This window comes from Heterodontus francisci, unplaced genomic scaffold (genome assembly GCF_036365525.1).
Source record: "Heterodontus francisci isolate sHetFra1 unplaced genomic scaffold, sHetFra1.hap1 HAP1_SCAFFOLD_128, whole genome shotgun sequence".
Taxonomy (NCBI): Eukaryota; Metazoa; Chordata; class Chondrichthyes; order Heterodontiformes; family Heterodontidae; genus Heterodontus; species Heterodontus francisci.
This window is the reverse complement of record NW_027141423.1, coordinates 5,448,430-5,457,850: the sequence shown is the minus strand read 5'-3', so window position 1 is coordinate 5,457,850 and position 9,421 is coordinate 5,448,430.

Here is a 9,421-nt window from a genome sequence, read left to right as displayed (position 1 = left end):
CCAGGGTCCAGGCTATAGCAGTCAAGTGTGCCCTGACAACACCAGAACCCAGAAACGGGTTGGTGCTATTTCCAAAGGCAGCACAGGTTTGTAGAAGGCAGAGTGTACTTGACTAATCGAATTGAATTTTTTAATGAAGTAACAGAGAAGGTTGGTGAAGGAAGAGCAATGGATTTTACACGATTTTGAGAGAGTGTTTGACAAAGTAGCAGATAAAAGTCTGGTTAATAAAACTGAGGCTCATTGAATAGGAGGGCCAGTGTCATCTTGGATGAAAAATTGGTGAAATGTCAGTAACAGCGAGTCGTAATAAATGGTTGCTGTTCAGACTGGAATATGGTAGACAGCAGTGTTCCCCAAGAGCCGGTGATGGGACCACCTGCTTCTTTTGATAAATATAAATGACTTGGATATTGGAACACAGAGTACAAATTCAATATTTGCCGAGGGTACGAAACCTGGAGGAGATGCAAACAGTGAGGATGACACCAATCGACTGCAACAGGGCACAGATAGGAGAGCAGAATGGGCAGACAAGTAGCAGATGGAATTTAATACAGGCAAATGTGAGGTGCTGACATATGCTTCCCTCTTGTGCCTTATCCTACCCGGTTTGATCCTTGAAGAAGTTGGCCGAAGTGATTGGGAGAGGCAATATAGACTTAATGGCACAGTTCTAGGGAGTGTGCAGGGACAGAGGGGTACATGTACATACATCTTTGATGGTGGCAGGACATATTGAGAGAGCAGTCAGCAAAGCATGTGACATCTTAGACTTTATAAATGGAGTTGAGTACAAAAGCATGGAAGTTATGCTGAACCTTTACAAAGCTCTGGTTAGGGCACAACTAGAATATTGCCTCCAGTTCTGGTCACCACTCATTTCGAAGGATGTGAGGAGACTTCAGAGGATCAGAGGAGATGGTAGTTCCAGGGAGGGGAGGGTTTAGCAAAGTGGTTTGGAAGCAGCTGCCTGAAAGTAAATGAGTGTCAGAGCAGTGACAGTTAGTGAGGGTTGAGAACAAATATTTTCCCACAAATACAAACAGGGTGAGACTCCCAAATCTAGAGCCTCTTGGATATCAAGGATCAAACCGGGTAGGATAAGGCACAAAAGGGAAGCATATGTCAGATACCGAGGGCTCAATACCTCAGAAAGCCGAGAGGATTGAAAAAAGTGCAGTGGTGAAATTAAAAAGCAAATTAGTATAGCAAAAAGACAGTCGGAAAATGAGATTACCAAGTGAAAGCAAGGAAAACACAAAGATGCTTTATAAATACATGAAGAGCAAGGGGATAACTAAGGATAGAGTATTAAGAACCACAAAGGGAATGTGTGTGTGGAGGTGGGAGATGTGGGAATTGTTCTTCATCAATACTTTGTGCCTGAATTCATAAAAGAACAATGCAGACATTATAGTTACAGAGGAAAATTGTGAAATATCGGATGGGATAAACAGTATGAGAATGAAATATTAAGTTGTTTGGCATCTTTGAAAGCGGATAAACGGTCAGACCTGGATGCCTTGGAATCAGTTCAGATAAGGTTCAATAGGCTGATTCCTGGGATGAAGTGAGTGTCTCATGAGGAATGGTTGCACAGGTTGGGCCTATACTCGTTGGAGTTTAGAGGAATGCGAGGTTATCTTATTGGAACATACAAAATACTTAAAGGGATCGACAGGGCAGGTGCAGGTAAGATATTTCTCCTGGTTCTGGAGTCTATAACCATGGGTCACAATTACAAAATAAGTGGAAAGCCACTTAGGACAGACAGGGGAAGAAATTGCTTTACTCAGAAGGTTTGAATCTTTGAAAGTCTCTACCCCAGAGGGCTGTGGATGCTCATTCATTGAGTATGTTTAAAGCAGATTCACAAATTTCTAAATAACAATGATATAAAGGGATATGAGGATAGAGTGGGAAAAGGACATTGAAGTGGATGATTAGCCATGGTCATGTTGAATGGCGGAGCAGGCTCGATGGGCTGTTTGGCCTACTCCTGTTCCTGTCTCCCCAAGCTGCCGAAATAGTTTCTCCCAAACTCCCCCATCAGTTCCCCTTAATATCTCAACAACTTTGATCAAATCACCTTGATCCTCCTGAATTCCATGGAATACATCCCGAGTTTGAAAAAATCACCTCGCAGTGTAACCCTTGGAGACCAGTTATCATTCTGGTAAATCTATACTGCACTCAAATAGACATGAACCTCCCAAGTCTGCTTGGACCGCCAGTGTTTCTAGTTTTCCACTGTTTATAAAGTATTCTGTTCTCGTCACTGAATTCCAGTCTCTCGCTCTCTGTTACCCTCTGAATCCCAAACTCTCGCTCTCTGTTACCCACTGAATCCCAGTTTTTTTTTTGCTGACATTGAAATCTATCTACCACAGTTTTGCTTAATATTAAGATATTAATTATTTTTTATAATTTGATGCTTCCTTCTGCACTGCTTACAACGCTGCCTATTTTTGTGACATTGGCAAAGTTGTGTACGTGGCATTACGTTTTGTTTTAGAAGAAACAGAATTCAAATTCACAACAGCCCAGTGTAGAATTGGAACTCCTGCTTTATCAAGCATCAGTTCAGGCTCTCAGATTAAAGCCCACAAACAGAGATTCATTTCCCTACTGCTGTTGTCTGCCTGTCTCAGGTTTTGTAATATTGTTCCCTTCTCCTATTCTTCCATGTGTCTGAAGTCTTTGAAGTTTGTCAGACATTGGTAGACTACTTCATGTGGTGTTCTGTAAATACCTTCAATTCTGTGTATCTGCAGGGGACACAAATCAATTTCTCACCTTATCACATCAACCAAAGCCTGCAGGTTCATTCAAACACCCCGATTTTCTCGCTCTGCAAAATAACTAACACCTCCACAATGCAGGAATGTCTGAATGGAAACAGCTTTTGACGCATTTCCCAACACGTTGGTTAACACCTTTCAGCATGAAGCTAGATTCAACTGATAGATTCCGAGCCCCAAATTAAATCTTTAAGATATAAATAAGTGATACAAATGAAATCCCAGATCTCACTGTCCCTGCACACATTTTAACAGTATACCATTTCGTTTATATCGCTTTTCCTCAGACTTCCTTCCAAAATGCATCATTTTACATTTCATAGCATTGACGTTTATCTGCCATGTGTCTGATCATTTCACCAGACTGCCTCTATCCTCCTGAAGTCTACTATTATTCCGTTCCCTGTGTATTGCATTGCAGATGGCACGATGTTGAAGTTATGCCCTGTAAACCCAAGTCCAAGTCATTAATATATATCAAAAAGATCAGTGGCCCTAATCCAAACCCCTGGGGAATACCACTGTACTACAATGTACACTGTATACAGTGAGTACATAAGAAGGGAGATTATGCTGAACATTTATAAAGCTCTGGTTAGGTAACAGAGAGGGAGAGGCTGGAATTCTGGCAGGAACAGAGAGGGAGAGACTGGGATTCAGAGGGTAACAGAGAGGGAGAGAGAGAGATCCAGAGAGTAACAGAGAGGGAGATACCGGGATTCTGAAAGTGACATAGAGAGAGACTGGGATTCAAAGAGTAAGAGAGGGAGAGACTGGGATTCCGAATCTATCAGAGGGAGAGACTGGGATTCAGAAGGTAACAGAGAGAGAAATAGAGATGAAGAAAGATGATGGGAGAGAGAGACACAGTTTTGTGCTCGTAACACATGGATAAAGAGGAACCAAAATGTGAAATGGGGCTTGAGAGAGTTACAGACAGAGGACGGAGAGATGGAGATGGAGAGATTACCAGCAAAAGTAATTCTCCAGCACTCTCGTTATGCTTAACTCTCCTTTTTTTCTGTAATTCTCTCTCCATCTGTATATCTCCCTCTTTCCTGATGTTTCACAGGAGAGGGAGACAGAGCAGGAGATAATAAGAGTGAGGGAGAACGACAGCAGGAGATAGAGAGAGTGAGGGAGAGAGAGTGGAAGGAATTGTACTCTATCGAACACATGCTGAACCTGCTCTGGGAGTGTATAATGGGGCATGTTAATCTGTCGTGCCCAGTCCTTTACCAGGCTGTGAAGAGGTTTACACAGTAGGTAAAACAGAACCATTCACTCTTGTCTGCTTTTCTAGGGCCCGTATGCATCTCATATGATCCAATGGATCTGATGATGAGGCGAGTGTAACTGCCCTTAACCTCAAGGCAGCATTTGACTGATTGTGGCATCATAGAGCCTGAGTAGTGTTGAAGTCAGTGGAAATCAGGGGAATAACTCTCCACTGGCTGGAATCATACCGAGCACAAAGGAAGATAATTGTGGTTGTTGGAGGTCAATCATCTCAGTCCGAGGGCATCACTGCAGGAGTTCCTCAGAGTAGTGTCCTCGGCCCAGCCACCTTCAGCTGCTTCCTCAATGACCTTCCCTCCATCGTAAGATCAGAAGCGGGGATGTTCAATGATTTTTGCCTAGTGTTCAGTTCCATTCGCACCTCCTCAGGTAATGAAATCCCAGTATAAAATGCTGGAAATAATGAGCGGGCCTGGCAGCATCTTTGGAGAGAGAAACAGAGTTAGTAATTCAACTCGAGGGTTTCCAGATTTTCAGCATCCACAGTGTTTTGCCTCAGATAATGAAACAATCCATAGCCACATGCACCAAGACCCGGACTACAGTCAGGCTTGGGACGACCAGTGGTAAGTAACATTCATGTCACACAAGTGCCAGGCAATGACCATCTGCAACAAGGGAGAATCCATCATCACACCGACCCCACACCCCCCGCCCCACACCCCGGCTTTCAAAGCATTATCCCATGCTGAATCCCCCAGCGTAAACATCCTGGGGAAACATTGAAATCAAACTTAACGGAACAAATCAGATCAATATAAAAGCATCAAACTATGATGCTGGAAATCTGAAATAAAAACAAGAAATGCCGGAGCCACTCAGCAGGTCTGTCAACATCTGTGGAAAGAGAAGCAGAGTTAACGTTTCGTGTCAGTGACTCTTCTTCAGAACGAGCAAATATTAGAAATGTTAAATGTTATAAGCAAGTGAGGCGGGGCTGGGGCAAGAGATAACAAAGGAGAAGTTGTAGATTGGACAAGACCACATAGCTGACCAAAAGGTCATGGAGTAAAGGCAAAAAATATGTTAATAGTGTGTTGAAAGACAAAGCATTAGTACAAATAGGGTGTTAACGGGCTGAAGGTTGAACAGCAGCAAGTACAAACATGAAAAGAAACAGTGGGCAAGCAAACTGAACAAACTAAGATGAAATGAAATAAGCAGAAAAAAAGGTTGTAAAAAATGTAAAACAGAAAAAAAGAAGAAAAGAAAAAATAACTAAAAATAAAAGTAAAATGCGGGGCCCGTCATGCTCTGAAATAATTGAACTCAATGTTCAGTCCGGCCATCTCTGTCCTGGGATAGCTGCAGTGTTCCAGTGAACATCAACGCAAGCTCAAGGAACAGCATCTCATTTTCCGATTAGGCACACTACATCCTGCCGGACTGAACATTGAGTTCAATAATTTCAGAGCATGACGGGTCCCTCATTTTATTTTAATTTTTGGTTATTGTTTCCTTTTTTATTTTTTACACTTTTACAACCTTTTTTATGTTTATTTCATTTCATCTTAGTTTGTTCAGTTTGCTGACCCGCTGTTTTTTTTCAAGTTTGCACTTGCTGCTGTTCAACCTTCAGTCCGTTAACATCCTATTTGTACTAATGCTTTGTCTTTCAACACACCATTAACATATTGTTTGCCTTTTCACCGTGACCTTTTGGTCAGCTATGTGGCCTTGTCCAATCTACACCTTCTCCTTTGTTATCTCTTGTCTCGCCCCCGCCTCATTTGCTTCTAACCTTTGATATTTCTAATATTTGCTGGTTCCGAATAAGGGTCACGGACACGAAATGTTAACTCTGCTTCTCTTTCCACAGATGCTGACAGACCTGCTGAGTGGTCCCAGCATTTCTTGTTTTTGAATCAAATCAATAGTTGTTTCACAATCTCTCTGAGACAGAGAGCCACAGATTAAGAATGTCAGGGGACATTAACAGAACAGCAGTAAAGTGTTCCAACCGTGGTAACGATAGGAATCACGGATTATATTAGAGCAAAGGAAGAGGCCGGTAAAGTTACTCCCACTGAATTTAATACAGTGTCAGCGCCTCTGTACATACAGCACATAATGGGTACAAGGGAATGATTCACTCCTGTCTCTTACTGTGTGTCTCAGTGTATCCATGTTTGTGTCTCTGTCATGTTTAAAGCACTAACAGTACATTAGGAGTCAGTCTCTGATATAATTGTCCCAGTGCTGAGGTAACTAAAAATGGCCACCGTGAACAGACCTCAAATGGCCGAAGGTTGTTTGCGGATATCCACAGATGTTCGGAGAGAGGAGGGAGAGAGAGAGACAGACAGAAAGAGGCAAAGAGGGAGACACAGACCAAGAGGGTAACCCAGACAGAGAGAGTGATAGCAGTATATTTTTCGTGGAACGTATGAAGAGAAGGAGCCCATTTTGCCACTCAACCATATCCTGTCATTCAAAGAGATCATGGTTGATCTGTGATCTAACTCTATATACACGTCTTGGCCCCATATCTCTTAATACCTTTTTTAAAAAAAAAAACAAAAAATCCATCAATCTCAGATTTAACAATTGACAAGTGTCTCAGCATCAACTGCGGTTTGTGAAAGAGAGTTCCAAACTGATACCACACCTGGTGTGTTGGTGTGTTTCTTCATTTCACTCCTGAACGCTTTTAGACTATGTTTAGATTTTTAAACTATGCCCAAAAGTCATAGACTCCGAAGCCAGTGGGAATAGTTTCTCTCTGTCTACTCTTTTAGTTTCCCTTATTATCTTGAAAGCTTTCATCAAATCATCCCTTAGTCTGCTAAATTCCAGGGTAAAGCTCCATCTACTCTGTCCCCTTAAACACTCCCAAGCCAAGCACAGTGTGGGTTTCGACACAGAGTATATTTCCCTCACCACTGTCCCATCACCCACTCCCAGGGGAGGGGCAGCATGCGGTAAGTTACAGAGTAAAGACAGGGCCTATTGTATTATAAACAGAGAAATGGCCTTGCGCAGTACAAACTGAGACTGGGTGAAACGTAGCATAAGCAGAGACACACACATAGACACAGGGACACAAACACAGAGGCACATACACAGACACACACACACAGACAAACACACAGACACACACGAACACACACTCACAGACACGCAGACAAACATGGACACAGACAAACATACACACATATACAAGCACACGGAGACTGCACAATTCACACATCAGTAAAAATCGAAAAAAGAACCATCATAAAATATCCCCATGTTCTGTCCAATCCCGTGTTGGGCGTTTTATGTTCTTGTGTGTTCCATTTTACCAGACTGCCTCTATCCTCCTGAAGTCTGCTACTGGTCCCTTCCCTGTTTATTACATTGCAGATGACATAAACATTGACAAACATTGAAGTTACGCCCTGTAAATCTGTGTCCAAGTCATTAGTATATATCAAAAAGAGCAGTGTTCCGATTATGATCCTCCACTGTATACCTCCCTCCAGTTTGAAACAACCATTGTCCACTCTCCCAGCCAATGTCGTATCCACTCATCCACCGTCCCTTTAATCCTTGGGACACCAATATTGCTAACTAGTCAATTAGGAGGCACGATTAAGTCCTCGCCATCAGGACACTGGTCCCAGACTTCCCTATTTGCTCTACCCCAATCAAAATTCCCCGGACAGGTACAGCATGGATTCGATACAAAGTAATTCTCATTCGACACTGTCCCATCCAACACTCCCAGGGCAGGAACATCATGGGATGGATACAGAATAAAGCTCGATTTGCACTGTTCCATCAAACATTCACAGGACAGATCCAGCACGAGTTACATACAGAGTAAAGCTCCCTCTACACTGTCCTCATCAAACACTCTCAGGACAGGTTAAATGCAGAGGTAAGCAACCTCTACGCTTTCCCCATCAAACGCTCGCATGGAGGAACATCATGCGGTATATATAGAGTGAATCTCGCTCTACACTGTCCGAAACAGACAGAGAAACAGACAGAAAGAGAGAAACGGAGAGACACAAACAGATAGGGTGACTGACAGAGAAACACGCACATTTAACATTGGACAGAGGAAGAGGAGGAGGCAATTTAACCCCTCAACCCTGGTCCAGCATTCAATGAGATCAGGGCTAATCTGTGATCTAACTAACACCATCATTCCGCCTTTGCCCCTTATGTCTTCATACATTTGGTTAACAAGAATCTATCAATCCTCGATTTAAAAATTAACAATTAAGCCAGCTCGAATTGCCGTTTGCAGAAGGGAGTTCCAAAATAGCAAATAAATACAAAGGAATGATTGGGCAGGCTGGGGCTGTTTTATTTGGAACAGACGAGGCTGAGAGGAGATTGAGTTGACGTGTATAAAATTATGAGGGGCCTCGATAGACTAGATAAGAAGGGCATATTTCCCTTAGCACAGAGGGCCACTGGTGGGGACACAGATTTCAAAGATCACACAACCAAAATCATGAGTGTGTGATGGCTCCTACAGTGCAATAGCTTGCTGGATGTGTAAAGTGGAGGATATTCCCTCTGGATTCTCCCGATGTTTCTCTCTCCATGCCTATGTCTTCTATGTTGGTGCACATAGCAGCAAAGGATTACATCAAATTAATATATCTTACATTCTCGTTTTCAATCCACCCCAACAATCTCTCTCTCTCCAACCTTGTCCGCTCTCTCCTACACTCTCTCCTACAGCCCGCTCTCCCTGCCTACGCATCTAACCCTCTCTCCATCTGTCAGAGAGAGTCAGAGAGAGGAAGCCAGACAGAGAATGTTGAATGACTGTACTCTGTTCCGAAGCTGTGCCGAACCTGCTCTGTGCATGATGAGCTGCATTAATCAGCCGTATACAGTCCGGTATTAAGCTGAGACTAAGCAGAGCGTGTTCAGTACATAACGGATCAAAGGGAACGAGTTACTCCTGTCAGCTACTGGGAAGAGAGACTGACTTTAATATCAAGCGTTTGACCGAGTGTGGCATTGAGCAGCCCGAGTAAAATTGAAGTCAGTGGTAATCCATTGTTTGGAATCATACTGAGCACAAGGAAAAATGGCTGTGGTTGTTGGAGATCAGTCATCTCAGTCCCAGGCCATCACTACAGGAGTTCCTCAGGGTAGTGTCTGAGGCTGAACCATCTTCAGCTGCTTTCTCAATAACCTGCACTCCATCGTAAGGTCAGAAGTGGGGATGTTCACTGACGATTGCACAGTGTTCAGTTCCATTCACGCCTCCTCAAATACTGAAATCCCAGCAGAAAATGCTGGAAATAATGAGCAGGTCAGGCAACATCTGTGGAGAGAGAAACTGAGCTGGTGATTCAGCTCGATGGTTT